General features: G+C 41.5%; 1 protein-coding gene across 2 annotated transcripts in view; it reads left to right on the top strand.

Annotated features, from left to right (window-relative positions):
* The window catches only part of LOC311050180 (caspase-7-like), a 5,178-nt gene extending 3,727 nt beyond the window's left edge, over positions 1-1,451 (top strand). The window contains exon 5 of one of the 2 annotated variants that reach the window (XR_014601270.1): positions 540-1,451. The gene's annotated coding sequence lies outside the window, so the exon portion shown is untranslated. Of the gene's footprint in view, positions 40-539 lie in introns of those variants that run through there. The other variant, XM_084064162.1, reaches the window with a different exon arrangement.
* Positions 1,452-21,008: the final 19,557 nt, after the last annotated feature.

Consider the following 21,008-nt stretch of genomic DNA (forward strand, 5'->3'; position numbering starts at 1 on the left):
GTCCTTCGCTTCAACCCCCCCCCCCCCCTTCTTACGTACCTCTTTTGTTCCACCCAGGCCGTTACTTTCACTTCACTCATGTCTCGATCACAATATGTCCGTCCTTCACGTGCCATGTACATCCCAAACACAAAAATAAACGGCGACGGGCACACTACACCACGTTGTCCTGCAACATCTGGTAAACAAACCAGCGTAGGTTCATGACACCAAAGGATTCGACAGTGATGTCATCATTATGCAACCCGGAAGTACAAATACCAAGGATACGTTAGTGATGTCAGTCGGGATGCCAGGTTTTCAAAAACAAGCGACAGAAACAAGCAAGGACGTTCATGAAAAAAAAAAAAAACAGCCGAAGGGGTCCGCCATGTTCCAGGGGGGTCCCCGGGGGTCCCAACACTCACAGGGGGTCCGCGGACCACCACGTAAAAAATAAATATAACATTTTTTTCCATTTTTCTTTTCTTTTTAAAAAAAAAACTTTTCGACAGTTCTATGCCACCATTTTGGTACCCCAAAATAAGCGCGCCCTAGAGCCCCGTGCGCGGCTAGTGTTTTATAATTTATGGGATATTTCACATATCGACTCATATGTCATAGATACTGCCATTGACCACTGACGTCTCAGGCTGGTCACATGAAGTCCGAATTCCACATTGGAGTCAATTATTATTATTTGTTTTTGGATGCGAGACCAATGGCTTAATTTTAGTATAGCATTAACCTTCCAGAATAGAACAGAAGTTTCTAGCTTGGAATCCCCATCGATGATGTCATTGGTAGTACTACGTACTGTAGGTTTCTGAACTGTCCACTGCCCACCTCTGAGAGACAGAGCAAGTGGATGGAAAAGGTGGCATCATTTCGTTGCTGTCCGGCAGAAACCAGCTAACTCCATTTTTCCGCTTTTGCATTTTTTTCCCATAAATCACTGCTATAGAACACCCTTTACTTCAGTGTGTTGATTAAAACAATATTGAACCAATGAAAAGTGCTTCTGACAAGACCAGCTAACTCCAATGGATCCTCAAACTTTCTGCTAAACCAGCTAAGTCCAGCAAAGGGGGGTGGAGTTAGCTGGTTTTGCTGACTCCAGGCTCCACCCCCTTTTGACCACCAACCTCACTGTGAGCTTGGAGGTCCATTCAGCTGTTCTTATCAATGATGAATGATTTTGTTTTTGTCATGAAAATGGGTGAAGTGTGTTTTGACAGAGTCATTCAAAATGGATTTATCAGATCTGAGGACTGATTAAGAGACAAGCGGATGATCCCGGTCATTGACATTTACTGTCTTGGAAGAACTTCGTGGTTGTTTTTGTTTTTTTCATTCTTTCTTTTGTTTAGTTTTTTTTTTACTTTCTGTAAACATTTGTATTACAACTCAACTTGGACATATGTTTTGTGTATCTTTTAGGCACATCACAAATGAATAAATCAAGGCATTTAAGAAATCATGAATTTTGAGCCCTGGGCCTGTTCAGATCAAAGATAATTAAGCGACGCACGCACGCACGCACGCACGCACGCACGCACGCACGCACGCACACACACACACACACACACACACACACACACACACACACACACACACACACACACACACACACACACACACACACACACACACACACACACACACACACACACACACACACACACACACACACACACACACACAGAGCAGTAACCTGTCACCAAACCTCGTCTTGACCCTGAATTCCCCTGACAACTATCGGCCCATCTCCAACATATCTAGTATCTGAAAACAAATGAACGAACATGAACATTTTGAACGTTTTCAATCCAGTTTCCGCTCCAAAACACAGCACAGAGACTGCCCTCATCAATGTGACAAATGATCTTCTGCCATCCTCTGACACCGGCTCACTCAACATCATCATCCTTCTCGACCTCAACCCGGCCTTTGATACCATCAACCACTCATCTCACGCGTCCAATCCACCCGTGGCAGGAGATGACAAAAGTATGCTTTTCAAACTATTCTAAATGGCAGAGGGTGATGATCAAGGCTATGAGAGTTATCTAAAATTAAATTAAAGACGAAAAGGGCGTGGGGGAAATATGGAGGATGCAGTGTAGCAAGTTTGGTGTCAATTGAGCAAAAATGTGGGTGGAGATTTAATTAGTTTCACAGTTTTTGAGAAATGGACTGCATAATTCCTTCCAGCTCTAAGTATCTGAACATTTCTACTCACTTGGGCCTACATTTTGGTGAAACTCGTAAAGTAGCACATACAGTACGTACTCGATACCCTTTGCATTTGTTTTCAAATGTGTACAGTTGCTATCAGGACTATTTTTACACAATGGCAGTTGAGGAAGTTTGGCATAGGTCTGGACCTTTGTGCAAAGTGCAGCGGTGGAATATAATTAAGTACATTTACTCAAGTACTGTACTTAAGTTAAATGTTGTTGTACTTTTACTTTACTTTGGGGAAGATAAATGGTTGTCTGTAGCCTCATACAGCGTAGGAGTTATGACCTTTCAAAGGTCACAATTCCGAACCTTAATTATAGAACCCCATCAGACTGATTGGGGTCATAATTTTTGTGCAGGTAAGGCACACAACTTCCAATCATTGGATAATATTTTATGGCTAACAGCACAAAAACAATAGAGTTTTTTCCCTTCGGACTTGAACCCTAAAACACCTTTATTTTAGACCTGTATAAGTCTTTACCATTCCATTCTCTTAGTAGAAATATCATTATACTGACATTTTGGTGTTTTTTAAGAAAGTAAATAGAGTTGAGGACACAGAGAAAGGGAAATTAAGTGGAACATTGAGACCCTGTGCTTGAATGGAAAGTGAATGAGACATGGTTCCGCTGACCTTTTTCTAATTGAGTGGTGCGAAACCTTAAAATGGGCTCCTACTACGATGCGGGAAATGTCATTTGCATATGTGGTATTACAGTGGTGCTAAAGAGGTTTTTAAATTGAATCCAAATTGCACGGGCCGAATGTGAGAGGGGGACTTACCGCACTTCCAGTGCGAAAGAACACAATGTCAGGACAGGAATTAATGAGGCTCGGCAGCTGGCAGGAGTATTAAGCCAGATTCATATACTTTGTTGCACGACGGCATCACATGGCAAACACAGTCAACCTAAAGCTCACAGTTGTGAGCTTGTAGGTCGGCTATTTTCGGCATGTGATACCGTTGCATCACGGAGTATAAATCAGGCTTATAAGAGTAGGCTACTAGAATATCCTACTCAGGCAGAAGCAGTGCTCAAAAGTAACAAAGTAGATTTAGTTGAGTAGGCCTACCGTACTTAAGTACGTTTTTCACGTAGCTGTATTTTACTTTGTTGTCTATTTGTTGTTTTTGGAGGAATGGAGGATGACTTTTTGTCCCTTGCATTTCAGCGAATAAAGAACGTACTTTTGACCACACTTACTTTTTAGCATGGCTTTGATGTCAGCTGCATATTTTCTTTATGTGATTTGCCACACTCTGTCTTCCTCACAGGAGGAAAGCAATCACAGTACCCACTCGACACCATATATGTATTAAAAACTCTCAACTGAAACTCCATGCTAAACAGTCGGTGGTGATGGCGAGAGATGCATACCTGACATTTATAGCTGGAGGTGTGGATATTTTTACCAAGCTGTAATCAACCTGTCGCTCAAGTTAAACACAGCCCTAGCCACCTACTGTATGTTTTCCGCGAAAGCCGCTTTAATGCTGCTGGATTGATCTTCAGATCGGGAGAGGGAAGAATTAATTCACACAACTTTGAAAACAGTTCTACTTGAGTTAAATAAGTATTCTGACAAGGCTGAGAATTCTCAGCTGTCACCAGTGGTGGAATATACTTAAAGTACCTAAAGTGAAAGTACCCATTCATTTCCCATTTGACTTTTATCTACTTATCCTAATATACAATCGAGAGTCCCGCGCATGCGCGTCGGTCGGTCGTGTACGGTCGGTCGGTTGTTCATCATACTGGTCCTTTTCACCAAGTGCAGCCGACTAGAGCCGAGCAAAAACGAACGGCGGCCATTGAAATGTCTCCATCTCCACCTCAACCGGACATCACTGCCCTTTCACTCGCTCACAAAAAGGTACTCATAGCTGCTTTTTCCTTCTTTCAGCGTTGTGCGCGTGTGTGCACGTCCTGTGTTTGTGTGTGTGTGTTTGTTACTGTGCCTTTGTACTTTCGCGGTTAGTCTGTGCGGTCTTCTACACCGACGTTCGGGATCAGTGTTGCCATATTGTGTGCGAGAAACAAGCAACCAGGTTTATGAAAACAAGCCCAAAGAAGCGAGCACTTCAACCCGCGGTGTCGAACTCGAGAGGTTCGCAACTATTTTCAAGATGCAAAAAAGTATTAAAAAAAGGCTTAAAGGGCTTGCCGTTCCCTCCATTCGCCGAGGCCACACAGCTGTGCTGATAGAAGATATCTCCATCTGGGGGAGTACTCATTGCAACAACTTCATGCATTTGACGTCGACACCCACAGATGGTTCAAGACCAATATTTCTGGGACTGTTCCAGAAGCAAGGCCACCCAGCCTGTGTCTTGGGAAAGGTCTTGTATATCTATGGAGGATACAACAGGTTGACTGAATGCACTAATGATATCTACTAGTTGGACACTACAACAATGGTTTAGACTTTAATTAACACCAGAGGCACTCCACCACCTGCTTCATTATGTCAATCTGCCAGACTGCCGCCATCATCAGGACAAAGATGTTTGTATAAGAGGGCCGAGGGTACAAGAACCACCACTACAACACCAGAGTGTTTGACACAGAGACCAATTACTGGCTGCGCACGCCTTCTGCAGCTTCTTTTAGGATGTGAGGGTCATTCAACGGAGCCCCGGAGTGGCCATTGAAGCCACAAAATAGTATTTTGTGGCCTCGAAATACTATCTCGTGGTCACGAGATAGTATTTCGAGGCCATGAAATAGTAATTTGTGGCCTCGAAATACTATTTTATGGCCAAAATAAATGTAAAAAAAAATTCTGTCAATGGCCACTCTGGGGCTCCGTATCATTCAGCCTTTGTCTACAATGGAGAGCTATACATTTTTTTTTTTTTTTACTTTTTTTTTCAGGACCGAGATACGAGATAATATATAACCTTTTTATTTTAACCATAGACTATAAAAAATATAATTGAAATGATCCGTCACGTGAGCCATTAGTAACGTTATGAAGCCACTATTTCAGCTAATTCCATATTAGAATTTCTGGTCCCGAAAAGCAACCAAATGCTGAATGATGCTATTGGCTGGAATGGTAGCGAGGGCGGGTCTTCACTCAGTAGAGCCAGAGGCCCTAGAAGGGAACCCTACTTTATCATCAATTTTAAAATGAATAGGACCATAATTTACAAAAATGCATCATAATAATCATAATAAATGAAAGAAGACGTTAAACTCTAGCGACTGAATTCATAAAGTAAAAAAATGAAAATTTTGAATAAAACAAAATCATTTTACAATGTGTGCACATATACTGTAGCCTATACCTGCATGCACACATACATATGTATAAATATGTATATATATATGTGTATAAATAAACATACTACAATACCAAAAACACCCACCTACTTGGTCCCATTAGAAATACAGCAAAGAAGGAATGACTCTAAAATGATGACTGCCTGGCTAAAAGAAACTGTACATTGTGAGTGTATTGTTTTTGTGCAAAAGACACAAATAATAATCACGTTCTAGTTATTTCTTGTCACTATCAGCGGAGCACATGGCCTCATAGGCCTGCTTGACAATTACAGCTTGCAAGAAAACCGTGTGTCATAATTGCCTGTTTGTTTGTGACTGTTTTCTTTCTTTCTTTTTTTTACATTCACACGTCAACTTAAGTTCAACAGAGTGTGAAAATACCTCCTCCCACCTGTCTGGGTGCGCAGTCTGTCTGCTTTTGATTTCTTATAGAAAGAAAAGTACACACACACACACACAGTGACATTTACACAGGCTGACTGGTGCCTCCAGTGATGGCCTTGACTAACGTGTATTCACAAATTGACACAGGTGTCAGTTATGTATGAATTCATCATAAAATTAATAGTGTTAAGCTTATAAAACCTATTCCTGGTAGTGTGTGCCTGAGCGTGCCCTCCATAACTGTAGCTAATGGGGATTAAATGAGACATTACTTTCACTGTTGACCTACTGTGACAGTCTGAAGCAAGGCCTTACCTCAGCCAGATGAGTTGGTGCCACTGGGTGAAAGCTTGTACCTACCAGCGATGGACAAAATACTCAGATATTTTACTTACAGCTGCACTACGTAACTTTCCTCTTCTACCCAAACCCAGTTTCCTACGGGTGCAGACATTTTTACCTTTGAGCTAATAGAGCCTGCTTGCTCAGGGGATGAATTGAATCTTGACCATCAAGTCAAAATTCGTGTCAAATCCTGTGTCTAGGTGAGACATATGACTTTGGCCTTGACACGATCTAAATTTCTCAATAGAAGAGCAGGCAGACAAAACACAACCACCCCAATTGTATAAGTTATATTGTATTAACATACTCTACCTTAGCTCCTCATGCATTGAAGGAAGCATGAGCTCAGTTCTGGGCTCTCCCCAGGCTGGCAGAGGGAGAGTAACACCCAGGATTACATAGGCAATTGGCACTGGGTGATAAAATGGGTTACAAAATCATGGGATAAAACATTTAAGTAAAAATAAAATAAAAAAAATAGTACTCTACCTTAGAGATTAGACAAAATTAAATGTTATTCATAAAAAAACATAGTGCTGCTTTAAAGAGGTGGTGCCATGGTTTTGCACTTTTTCTGTTTTTCATGTGTCTATGAGGTTGATAGAACTTCATTAAGTCCCCTGGTGGTGTTTTTATGGTGTTTTATGTCTTCTCTGACTATTTTGAGTCTCTACCTGGAGGCTGAAACGTGCCAATAGCGAAACAGAGCTTTAGTGACATAGTAAAAATATACCCTCCCCCTCATTATCATAACACAACAGGTGTGGGCCTGAGGAGGAGGAGGGACTAGGTGGGTGGTGTTAAGGTGGTGGAGGAGGTGCTAAGGTGAGAACCAGGTATACTTAATGAACTGGAGGAGTGTCCACATAAAAACATAACTTTAACAATTTCTGTACACTTTTTTGAAAACAATCTTCCTCCTAGTATAACCATAATACCTGATGATTATGTTTTTGGGGGGGGTCACTGAAAATCACGGCACCCCGTCTTTCAGTAATAGCAGCAATATCACAATGCAGAACACCTCTGTTACAAGTGAAGGGCCTGTTTTCAAAATTTTACTTGAGTAAAAGTTCAAAAAGTTCAAAATATGTTCAAAAGATGAAGTTGTTCTCCAAACAACTGCCTCCCATTTTAACCCTAGAACACTAATGTTGGGTGAATTTCACCCGACCCTTCGCTAAACCCCACCCCAAAAAAGATTGTCCAATGCCAGCCTATAGCAACCGTTGTTAGCCTGGCATAGGTCTGGCAAGCTTTCGTCACCTGCCATAGCTGTCAATGTTATTTCGCCCGCACACACACAATCATTTGCAACATAATAGCAAGAATAGGAATACCACGATAACGCAATGGTGACTATGAACCACGTACCCAAACCCGTTGGAGGCTGCTTTTCCCAAGCTGAAATCTGCACTTAAACTGCAAGGCTGAATGGCTGTGTTGTTGAACACATACACAGCTTAACTTCAGGAAAGTTACACAACACGACTCACTCGCCCAGGTGGTGTCAATAATAGGCTACTAATCACTGTAATCGCAACAAAGTTCAGAATCACAGCGCTGCCCGTTTCGGATTCCGCACGTTAAAGTATATTAATTCATTTGTTCGTCTATTTATTAACTGCTACTGCAGTCTTACCCTGCGGTACATGAAAACTCCTGTTACAGTCATGGATCAACTTTAACCTGGTGTTTGCACTTTCTCCATTTACGGTCCGTACATCTATATATATCAGGTTTCAAATATAAAGTGCTTACCCCATGGCCACGGATGTTCAAATTATGCACGGGACTCTCAAAAGTACCCGTATATTCTGTATTGTTCTATAAAAAGCATTTTAATCCGATCAGTGGCCATTTTCTCATAATGTATCAGAGTGCAATACACCTACAAACCGATAGGGTCGCTCAGTTGAAAGCGCATGGAGAAAATGGCCACCGATCAGATTAAAATGCTTTTTATTGAACAATACGGATGATACGGGTACTTCTGAGAGCCCGTACATAAATGTAACATCCGTGGCCATGGGATAAGCACTTTATATTTGAAATATGAACGTTTATGTAGATGTACGGGCCATAAATGGAGAAAGTGCAAACACCAGGTTGAAGTACATCCATGACGGTCGTGACAGTCGACCGTTGCGTATCCATGGCTATTACTCCCTCTAACATTTCCCATGTTTTTAGTTTATTGAAATAATGTCATGCACATTTGTCCAGTGCATAGCCTACTGCAGGCCTTGTTGACTATATTTAGAAGAGATTTTGAAGCTCTTGCTCCTGAAATCGATTATTTTTAAGGGGAAAAGCCATCATTTAACATGCAAGTCAATGGGTGAGAAGCAAAGCTTGGCAGGCGCTGCCACTGTCACAGAGTGGAGTGGGTGGGGCTTAGCGAAGGGTCCATTGTAATTATGTGATTTTCATAATGTTGCTGATGTTTGAGGTGGGCGGGTCCTTGGGTTCCTTCAGGATGCTCACTGACATCACAGAAGGTAGGTTTGTTTCCCTGCCCCCATCCCTGTCTTTTTCTACAGGTAAGGGTGATTTTCACCCAACGTTAGTGATAGAGGGTAAAAAAAATCCCATACTCCCACAATGGTCAGCTGATGCAATTAGACCGTGGCTTCACTGGACAAGGTTCACATGTCCCAGGAATGGGTGGACCAAAGGAGAAGTTCCCAGCTCCATTTTTTTTTAATATTTTATTTAACAATACCCATTTTTTGTATTGGGCCATGATGATATCTGTTTTTCGTTTTTTTGGGAAATTTCATGTTGAAATAATAAAGAAGAGTACCTCAATATGCCATGTATTTCTGTACTTTAATATATTTTTATGAGAAATATTTTCAATGGAATTTATTATATTGGGTAAAATATACCCAACATTAGTGATGATGGTGTGACAATTTTCAATGTTTGTGTTCTAGGATAAGCACAGATATCTCAACCTTTCACTTTATTTTTATCACAAAGCATTCCGAAAAGAGTCTCTCCCATCACTGTTGTTGCTATGCATCGAGGTCAATCAATAGAAGTGGTTAAAAAAAAATCCTATAGCGCCCAAACACCCCGGCGTTCGCTCCATTGTTTACTGGGAGAAGATGACAAGAAGAAGTGCCTGCGGTGGTTCACTGTCTGCATCACTGACATGGGTTGCGGATATTATTAGCCCCCCACTGATCTCATTTACAAAGTGATTGGTTTCCTGTGATGTTTACGTGGCCTGCTGGGTTCCACCAGCCCACCGGAGACCACCGGAGAGTGTGTAATGGTAACCACCCCGCCTCCCCCCACCCCACCCCCACCCCCACCCCAACGTTCTCAAATCCTTCAACCGATTGAAAATGCAGGATCACACAGGATTCCACTATACCCAGCGGGGGGTGTCGGAGTGTTGGGAGTTGTTCTGCCCTTAAAAAAACAAAATATATTTTGTTTTCTTTTTGTGGGTGGCATTTTCAGGGCTTTATTTCAGTGGTCGTATGTTCAGTCGTATAGGTGACGCTTTGTAGATCTTGTACATCCGTAATAATAGCACAATAAGAATAGAGAATAGAATAGATTGAACTTGAGACAAAGCAGCCAATGCAATTAACAAATGAGCATTCTGAACAGCTGAGCAGAGGGCTGAAGGATTGTGGATATTGTAATGTATCTGTATTGTGTTGCTTACAGTATTTTGCAGATTTCAAACTTGTGTTAGAAATTATATAAAAGTTATCATGACAAAAGTTTGCAATTTATTTTACTTAATATTTCAACACAGATGGATTGTAAGTATTCTAATTAGGCTCATACATTTTGTCGACAGTATGTGGTTAGTCGGCTTCATATTCCGACAGTGGATGTCGGGGATGACCTTCTGCCACTGTAAGAAGTTAACTTTAAAACTAAAATATAAAATAAGCTACGTAGCGCCAGCACTATGTTTTCAAAGGTCAATATTGGAGGTCATGGTGCTGTTTATAATAATAATAAAAAACGTAAATGATTCCAACAGGGGGCCCAGGTCATATTTAGCAATCAGGGGAGTAATTAGGGGTTACAAACCCCACTCACGGACACCCCATCCCATGGCAAGGGACAGGCCTTGAACCCTTGACCTTTAGACTCACAGCCTGCCACACTACCAATTGAGCTATAGCTTTGTCCAGCCTGATGGTGTCTGTTGAAGATCATATACTCTTGCCTTCTGTCATGAACCAAGCCCCTGTTTTACAAACACTAAGATAAGTGGTTCACAAACCATTTACCAATTTACCATTTACGAAATTTTTCGGAACCGAAACTAGTGAAAATAGTTTTGGTTCGGGGTTGGCCACTGGCATACGCAGTCTATGCAGTTGCTTAGAGCCACAACCACTTGGGCGGCCGGGGAGCCTGTCATAATCACAAAAATTGTTCAGACAAATTGAGAAACCTGTGAACATTCCCACCTCAGAAGATCACACTTCTTGAGAGAGTAATTTCCAATGAAGATGTCTGCTCTTACACCTTCCTGGCAACTAGACAGAGGGAAATGATGATGTGATCAAGAAGAGTAGCAGTCAAGTTTCATCTGATGTACTCTTCTATGGTTTCTACAGGAGCAGGAAGAAAGGCCAAACTTGCATTCAATCAAAAAGTGTGATCCAATGTTCTAATAGCCTGAACCTTTACTGTGACTCTGACAGACTGTGACTCAAATGACAGGTGAGAATTATCAGCCTTTGGTCAAATTTTTCAAACTTGCGGTAAGTACATTTGAGTACTGTAATTAAATACATGTTTGCCGAGAACAAGGGTAGCGGGACTGCAATCACCCGGATCGTGTACAGATCGCACTGGACTTAATGGCACTGGATGAACGATCAGGGTAGGTGTAGAGCACTTTTAACCCAAGAAAGCCATGGCTTGTTTCTATTGGGGTCCTTTGTACTCAGCAACAACATTTAATGACAGACAAATATACAATACTATGCAAAACATCATATAAACAGTTCAAGAAATCAAAAAGAAAAATATGTACAGTAAACAATTCAGGGGGGGGGGGGACTTTTTACAGGGGCCAGTTTTGAATTGCAGCCACCTGTAAGTGCTCTTTTAGAGCGGTTTTGAAGGAGAGTATGGATTTACACTTCTTTACGACAAAGGAGGCATAAAATGACTTATTATACTGAATCTCTTCTCCACTCATCCATTTCAGTCTAGTTGTTATTTGTTGCCAAAATTGTCAATATATTCAGTCATAGTTTTAGTCATCATAGCTTAGTTTTTATTTAGTTTTCGTCAGTGAAAAAAAGTAGTGGAACATTTTTCGTCATAGTTTTAGTCGACTAAGTTAATTATCTGACGCAGCGCTGCAGTGCCTCTGCTTTCCACGGTAATTAAGCCTCTCACGCAACAAGTGACTGCGTTCAAAAGACAACTTTTGTTTTCACGTGTAATTTTCATTTAATTCCGAAGAAAGAAATCCTACACAGCCAATTAAGAGACCACATCTCCTTAAAATCTAATCGATGTACCTAATGTGTTCTCTACTGTATTGGTAACGCAGCACGCTTCTAATTTCCCCAAATAAATGCTAAATGAGGCAGAAGAATGTTAGAAAGCAGACTGTCTCAGATGTTTGTTTTTTTTCGGACACATTTGTGGCGTCTGTTCTCAAGACTTTTATCTCTGTCTACCACTCATCAATCAGATTCATCACGGGTGATAGTTATGGTACTCACCATTGTATTTTATATAACAAGGTTGGATTGCTCTCCTTGGCAGAGAGACGAGAACTGCATTGGCATCTGTTCTTATATAAAGCCATACTTGGAGATTGTCCTAGCTACATCTCATCATTTTTGGAATGGGCCCCCCCGCTGGACCCTATCACACCCGTTCAAGTAGTTTTCTCACATTTAAGGTGCCCAAGGCCAACTCTGAATTTGGTAGATCTGCTTTTAGCTTCTGTGGTCCTACCACATACTTGCAGACTACATTGAAATGAACCACTCTAGTACCCTTCAGTCGTTTTAGAACTCTGGTGACCAAACAGGCCAACACAATGTGTAATTGTTTTTAGAACTCTGAAAAATGCTGTCTTGATTTATTTTTGTAACTTTTTATATCTCACATGTACTGTATGCCTTTTTCTTTTCCAATTCCCAGATGTAATGTATTTATTTTTAAACTGTGATGTTGTTGAATTTGCACTGTATTGTATTACTCGAGGACACTGCAAATGAGTTTAATTACTCAGTGTAATTTCGAGAATAAATAAATCTTGAATGAATGAAAAAATACTTTTATCTCTGTTGTATCAAGTACAGGCACACACAAAGGCATCTAGTATAGACAGATGAGTCACTATCACAGTGACTGGTAATGTAATGACCCTTTGTTTTGATTTTTTGGCAGGAATATTTCCCTGGGAGTGACAGTGGTGGAAGAAGTACAGCTTTTTGACCTAAGTAAAAGAGTTGTAGGACTTGTATGCTACTGTATTTCCATCACATGACACCATCGTACCATGGAGTATTTAAGTATGATAGTTAGAGGCTCTTTTTGAGAACATTTGCAAATCATGACTTAAAGAAACAGCAGGGTTAATGTGTATTTAAAATTAGGAGGATTTTGTTTTAAACATACAGTACAACTCACCATACATATATTGCTTTGGTGTATTTAGCAGGTTGATTAACCTGCTAAATGACCCCAAGCATCCCTATTCTGGGCATGTAATAATAGGTAAACATTTGGCCAAAATAGCAGATCTACAAGCTCACAATATGACGTGTTGTTGAGATCTGCTATTTTCAAACGAAGACATGTGGTAAAGCAAAGCAAAGTTTGTTGTTTACCCAGGGTGTCGGACTAAGTACGAAACTTGTTTCCAGCCGGACCCTGCATGGAAGCCTTGCTCAAGGGCTATTCAGCGGTGATTCATGATTGATGTGATGAATTGGGGAATCGAACTAGGGACCTTCCGGTATCAAGGCCGCCCCTCTAACCACTAGGCCACCGCTGCCAGGGGAAAAGGAGGGGGGGTTGGCATTGACCCTATAGGGCAGTGGTTCTCAACCCGTGGGTCGGGACCCACAGGGGGTCCCCACATGATTCTTTGGGGGTCCCCCAGATATGACAGTGAAGTGACCATTTAAGGAATTTTAAGACCTTTTTAATACCTAAAAAAAGAGGACCATTACTGCATCAAAAGTAATCAACAAACTATACTATAAGAGCTGGTCAAACATTAGTCAAATTGTCAAATAATATAAAAAAGAGGCAAAAATTGTGAAAATGCATTTATCTGTGGAACCAAGTCAAATAAAATGTAATGCCTCAACTCCTACAATTCCAAGTGCTTGTTAGGGTGGGGGGTCCCCAGTTGAAATATGTCACGCCCTGAAAAGGTTGAGAACCACTGCCCTAGGAGACCCCGTCTCGTACGTATACTGCAGGGTTTACAGCAGTCGTATTCTTTTTAAAAAGGAGTTGACCACGTACAGGTATAGACCCCTGGAGGACCACGGTCAACGATACATAGGGTATATACTGTAAGTGGTTCAAATGTTTTGATTCAGTCCTATTGTCAATGGAGAGATTTGGTGTAGAGGGGAAAAAGGAGGCGTCTAGCATAGGGGCCTGGAAGACCCCTGTCAATAGAAATATATAGGGTTTAAGTAGCCTCGCGTGGCCAGACAATATCACACGACACACTCTGCCGAGGGCTAAAGTGCATGCAATTTTGCAAAGGCAGATTCGTCTGGAACTAGGCTAGGGTTTAAGCGATTAATATCTTTATATTTTTTCCCACCAACGCTTCTCCTTCCCCTAATAGAAGTTTATCATGTATGTATTCAATACATGGACCCTGCCACTCACTGAAACAATGATAACAGTTTATCATGTATGTATTCAACACATGGACCCTGCCACTCACTGAAACATATCATTTACGTATTCAACACATGGACCTTGCTACTCACTAGAACAACGACAATATTTCATCCTGCCTCCTCTTCAAATCGATCAAGGTGACGCCAGGGACCACCTGCTGTGCGGAGGAGGTTTTTTTTCCTCGCTGGAGTGCTTTGTATTTTTATTCGACACATCCATTTAGAGAGGAAGAACAAACAGGTATAAGCCGGGCAGCGTGGCGGAATGCCTTTCAACATGTATCATTTGAGTCTTATCTTTGACCCTTTCCCAAGGCCTGTGTCCCCGAGATTCTATCTGTTTGATGAAAAAGGTGCAAGTGGGCAGTTTAATTTTGAAAAGAAATTGCCTTGATATTGCTTCAATGTGACTTGTGGGAGTGGAGTTGTTTTCTCTCATCCGTTTCTTTTTTGGGGCGTTGTTTCATTTTTCAAGAGCAGTTTTTCATTTTCCTATGTGATTCCCTGCATGGAACGTTTTATTCTGTGCCCTTGACATCCAATCTGTACTGTTGTTGACTGACTTTCTCTCTCAAGGGCCAGTATAGTTCACAGCAATCAGTGCTAAAACCTACAGATCATTGTTGAAAGAGGGAGAAACTCTACAGTAGTGATTCTCAATATATATATATATATATATATTATTATTATTTTTTTCATTTTAACCCATTAAGACCGAATCTGTGTCATTTTTAGATTTCTTTGGCTATTTTTTGAAGAATTTTGAAAATGTGTGCATATCTTTGAATATATATTTTAGCAAACATTTTAACTCAAATCGTTGGTTCTGAGGATTCTACAAATGTCTTCTAAATCCTTACAGTTTTTTGTTTTTAAACTTAAATGTTGCTGTAATATCAGTGGTTCTCAAACTTTTTTCATGTCAAGGACCCCCAAAATTATATGTATTTGGGCACGGACCCCCATCTCAAAATACGTTGTTCCAGGACCCCCCAGAAGCACATATCGGAGACTTTTTTTTCTTCGCTTTAACAAAAAAAAAAACATATTCAAAGATTTGCACAGATTTTTCAAAAATGGGAGATCTACAAGCTTGTAGCGCAGCACTCGGTGCCGCGCTATGAGCCTGTAGATCTGCTATTTTTGAATAGCCAAAGAATTCTTAAAATGACACAGATGCGTCTCTCTCTCTCTCTCTCTCTCTCTCTCTCTCTCTCTCTCTCTCTCTCTCTCTCTCTCTCTCTCTCTCTCTCTCTCTCTCTCTCTCTCTCTCTCTCTCTCTCTCTCTCTCTCTCTCTCTCTCTCTCTCTCTCTCTCTCTCTCTCTCTCTCTCTCTCTCTCTCTCTCTCTCTCTCTCTCTCTCTCTCTCTCTCTCTCTCGGAGTCCAACGTGGGGTGGCTGCCCATATAGTGGAAGGGGGAGAGGGTAGGAGGACAGGGGATGAGGCTATAGGAGGAGATAGGTAGATGGGGAGAGGGGATGAGTGAGGGGGTGAGAGGGAGGCGGGGGGGGCGATGGCCATGGGGAGAAAACAGGAGAAATTGCAGATTAAAGCCCCCAAGATATTGAGCGATTTTCTGGAGGTGATTGGCTGTCTATGTGGTATCGGGTCTTTTTATTTTATAATCCCGCCCTGTGCTCTGCGCTCTAATCTCCCCTTTCTATTGTGGAGAGTGAAAACCTTCATTACACGCAGGGCCAAAGCTGACAAGTTGTTATACGAATGGAAATGAAGGCGAGGAGACCTTTTCATTAAATAGGCCTGTTCCACACACACCCTGTCAATAGTGTGTAAACCACAACAGGTAATCTCACAACAACGGTCCGGTATATTATATATATATTTATATATATGATCCCTGTCAGGTGGAAACCTTGTATGTCAAAAACAGTTGCTCAGTTCAGGAAATGGGGGGGGGGGGGGGGAATAACCTGTGTTCTAAACTACAGGATCCAGTGTAGTTCATATTTAGTCACTCATGTTAATACGTTTCAATGGTTCATTATTTAAAACCCACAGACAGACTTTCAGACCACTTTACTTTTTTTTTTATGTTTTCAAGAACAGCAAAAATACATCTGTGATATTTCGACCTATCAAATTAATATTCACAAGCTCATTCTCTAGGTTATTATATAATAAATACTGCATATCAATAAATAAAGCTGCAGTCCTATGAGTATTCTGTACAGCTGTTTTCTTCTCTTCAAAGGTGTTTTCTTTTTAAATCTTTTTTTCCTTTCTTCCTTTTTTTAAGGTATTTAAAAGTATTGTATGAGGAACAACATTTTATTTAAGTGATTTATTCCATTAATTTTCTGTTGTCACGGTTATAGTGACAGACATTTCGGTTAACCGTCCCATCCCTACTGCCAATGCGGTGCCAGTGTGTGACCCTTGGATCTCCAAATGGACACTGATGTGGATAACTACAGAGACAGATGGAGAATAGCACATGAGCTGACATTTTTACCTTTGAGCTAATAGAGCCTGCCCTGCCTGCTTGCTCAGGGGATACATTGAATCAAAATTTGTGTCAGATCCTGTGTCTAGGTGAGACATCAGTGGCGTGCACAGAAATTTTGAGGGGCAGGTGCTCAAGTAAATTATACTTTTTTTTTGTTTACTTGGTCTGCTCTTTTTTCCCTCTACACCTATACCTCTTTGCCAAAAATAGCAGATCTACAAGCCCACAACGCCTCGCGCTAAAGTTCTCCTCAGAAAAGGGATGCTAGGTTTCAAGTGGTTATGGCAAAAAGAAAAATCATATCACACAAAGATTTGGCGGACCCCCTGTAGTAACTCTGAGGACCCCCTAGGGGTCCCGGACCCCCTGTTGAAGACCCCTGCTATAAAATGCCCTTTTTTTCAAAAGGGCACTTCTGGTCAAGAGGGCAAAGGGCAGGTGCTCTAGCACCACCTAGAGTCTATCTGTGCACGTCCCTGTGAGACATGACAGTTGACACAATCTAAATGTCTCAATGGAAGAGCAGGGAAGCAAAATGCATCCACCCCAATTGTAAAAAAAAGTTACATAGTACTGCTTTAAGTAATTTATTTCTCAATATCGGATCTACAATCTTGTAGGCTTGTATATTTTCTGTGCACACAACACACGACTGCTGTAAATGAGGCATACGCTTTGTTTCTTCATCTCCGGTAACTTTTTCTTTTATTTCATAGGATTAATGAACAATCAAGTGCTTGAAATGCCGCCTCATTTGTTGAACGTGAGTGTCGTGTGTTCACATTGAATGGATTTTGATTGCAATCAATGTGTGCGCATTGTGAACCCAAGGCGCCTAATTCAAGCAATGTGCCCCGCTCCTCAAACAACAAAGTCACCATGTGCTGCTGTCACTCTGCCAGGGTCGTAACTTGTAGTGCAAAAGTCTGTGGGGAAAATAGCGTTGCGGCATGATTGTGTCGGGACCACACCTCACACAAGACACGTTACGTTGGTGGGAAGATATCAATATACTGGTGCTATGTGGCTTTTACGCCATGCGGCACCTGCTGAAAGATAGGGCCTATAATGTCTGAAATATGAGTCGTATCGCGGTTATACTCCTTTATGGAATGTGCTGTTGTTTATGCACCTTTAAGCCATATATTGTATTAATTTATTTGTCCTTTATTTTACCCATACTTCGTTGCTGCCCGGCAGAAACCAGCTAACTCCATTTTGACGCGTTTGCATTTTTTTCCATAAATCATCCATTGTTGAATCGTCCATTCAGCTGTTCTTATCAATGATGAACAAAACACCTGATTCGGATGCTATCAATGCATTGAATGGGACATTATCACCTTTTATTAGACCATTGAATGGGCGAAGTAGGCGACCTACTTACCTACCCGCGATTTATCAGACCATTCATTGGGGGTTATCAAGACATACTGACCTACCAACGGAGATGACTTAAATTGTTCAGTTTCGGTTTTGGTTTTGGTTGTTTTGGTTTCGGACCATGACGGAGGCGCGCAGTCTCAGGCGAGCTGGAGCCCCGCGACGGACCACCGAGGGAGCTAAAGCGACCGAGTTGCCGTCCGGAGCAGTGCGACGCTCGCCTGAGCCTACTCAGCGCCGTCGGAGTTATGTACCGATAGGCACAGAAGCTTTCAATGCTGACGGATTGATCACAACAAGACTTTGAAGTCTCTCTGGAAGTCAGCAGCGAAAACACTTCTCAGCCATATGTCATTACTGTAAGGTGGAAAAAACGTGTCCAAAAACGTTCCATTTGTTTTTATTATTATTGTTTTGTTTTTGTATTTAAAAAGCTCACAACACGTTGTGCATGAACACGTTTTGAGCTTGTCTTCACTACTTTTGTACTACTCTTGTATGACGAAGGAGGGCATTAATTTACAAAAAAAAAACACATAAGAAGATGAAACACAGAGATAAGAGGTTTCTGCCCGACAACAATGATGTACAATAGGATTCATTAGTGAGTTTTTTCCCTCCATACTGTCTTGGTAATAAAGCATTTCCAGATGTAAATGAGACATGAGCATTGCGGGGGCTTTGTGCTATCAAGGTTAAGAGACCTTGCTCCAAGGGAGTGGCTGGCACATTTGCATAAAGTTTTTTCGCTCCAGTCTGCGAGCATTTACTGTAATGTGAAACACCCACATTATACCAGGCTTCTAAAGATTCATACTTCATCGCATGGCGGCGGCGGGTGCCAAAGATAGCAGACCTACAAGCTCACAAGGCGTCGTGGACGTGACACGTTGTGAGCTTGTAGGCCTGCTGTCTTTGGTGCGTGAGCTTGTAGGTCTGCTATCTAGGGAGCATAATGTAATACATAAAAAGAGCATACATTAGGCTTTAATGCAGACAACCACACATACTGTATAATGTATGTACCCGTTATATACCGTTACATTAGTGTCACTGAAGATTCCTCCTCCATGTAATAGAAATGTTACATATTCCATATTTCAAGGTCACATTAAATGCTTTTGTGCGGGGTTGCCAGGTTGAACGCGGTTAAGTGTGTCTGTGGGTTTTATACCTATCTAACCAATGGAAAAGTATGAACAAGAGCTTGTGACTAATTAATAACTATAAGCTCTTTTTTTTTCATTTCCTGAAATGCAGCGGTTTTGGACATTTCCACCCAACAGCGACAATAGCCTATTACAATTTACAATTTAGGCAGTTAGCATAGCAGACACTCTTATCCAGAGCAACTTTCCAATAAGCAAGGTACTGTAAGGTGAGGACACTGTAACCTTGTGATGTTATTGCTTTTCTGCATAGTGCAGGATAGTTGTATAGGAAGGTGTATACTTTTGTATACTGTTGTTCATTACTGATAAAACATTTTTTTTTAACATTGTGGTGAAGAAATAACAAGCCAAAGTAACAAAAACACATGTCCAAATTAGTAGGTCTGACGGTCATCATAAGTACATAATATAGTATCTCTTTCATCAAGACAATGATGTTTTGTACTCAATAATACTAAAATATTTATATCCAGTAAAAGGGTTTTGATGAAAATGTTGTTACATAAAATGTACACACACATGTGCGCACACACACACACACACACACACACACACACACACACACACACACACACACACACACACACACACACACACACACACACACACACACACACACACACACACACACACACACACACACACACACACACACACAGAGAGAGAGAGAGAGAGAGAGACGCCATTAACTCCTTTTAGATCATCCCTAAATATTCAGAGCTTTTCATGGCCTGACTGCCCGCGCTTATTCATCATGACACTGCTTCCCACAAGCAAAAGTGATATAAAAGGCTGTGATAGCTACTGTGGTGCATCAGCGTAGCCCTAATGTCTTCCATTTCCATATGCAGATTCCACTGCTATATTGGTTTAGCCAAACATCAAGTCAGCTTTTGCCAGCGCCTCTGTTTACATAGGCCCCGTAATCAAATTATTGTCCTTATTCTGATTATGGAAATAACTTGAGTAGCCTGAGATGTTTGCATACATAATGGAAAGGGGGTTTTGCAATTCTCCCATTTTCATATCCTCACACACAGCACTGATATACATACTGGAGAGTATTGATTGAATAGATCAGTCATGCCCCCGCTGTCGTTTAAACTCAAACTTTTCCACAAATGACGCAGTTCTGAGACACAACTTTCAACTTCTCTGTGCTGAGGGTGAGTGCTGTGCAACTATAGCCCCGTGCAGGTACAACAGGCCAGTTGCTCTGACATCACAGGTCATGAAGACCTTTGAGTGAATGGTACAGCAACATCTGAAACCACTGGTGACTGACTACCTTCACCTCCTTCAGTTTGTGTATCAGGCCCACATCTAGGCAGACTACAACACAGATATCGGTGTTATAGTAGAAATGCATGGAATCTCTGTGTGAGTGTGTCTTGCGTGTCTACCTGTCCCTCGCATATCTCGAGAACCCTCCGACCTATTGACTTCAAACCTGGCATAGGTATCGACAAGACCAGAGGGAGCCATGTGCCCAGTTAAAAGTCATCGGAATGGCTGTTGCCCCAAAAAATCTATAAATCCACAAAACTGCCTGATAGTACATATAGAAATAACTGAAATATAACTAAAACAATGCCAGTGTTGTGAGTTGCCTTTATTAGGTGCCATGTGCATGAGTCCTACCTCAAGATGCAAAGATGCGTGCGTGCGTGCGTGCGTGCGTGCGTGCGTGCGTGCGTGGGTGGCAGGCAGGCAGGCAGGCAACAAGCAGGTTAATCCAGTTCAAAGTGGGGTCCGGGGTCCCCAGGGGTCCTTGGGGGGTTTCAGGGAGTCCCCGTCAAAAGTAGTTAACATAGCATCACAATCATTTTAACCACTTTATCCAGGCTATTCAAAAATAGC

This window comes from Gymnoscopelus microlampas, assembly GCF_963454915.1.
Source record: "Gymnoscopelus microlampas genome assembly, chromosome: 8".
NCBI classification, from domain to species: Eukaryota; Metazoa; Chordata; class Actinopteri; order Myctophiformes; family Myctophidae; genus Gymnoscopelus; species Gymnoscopelus microlampas.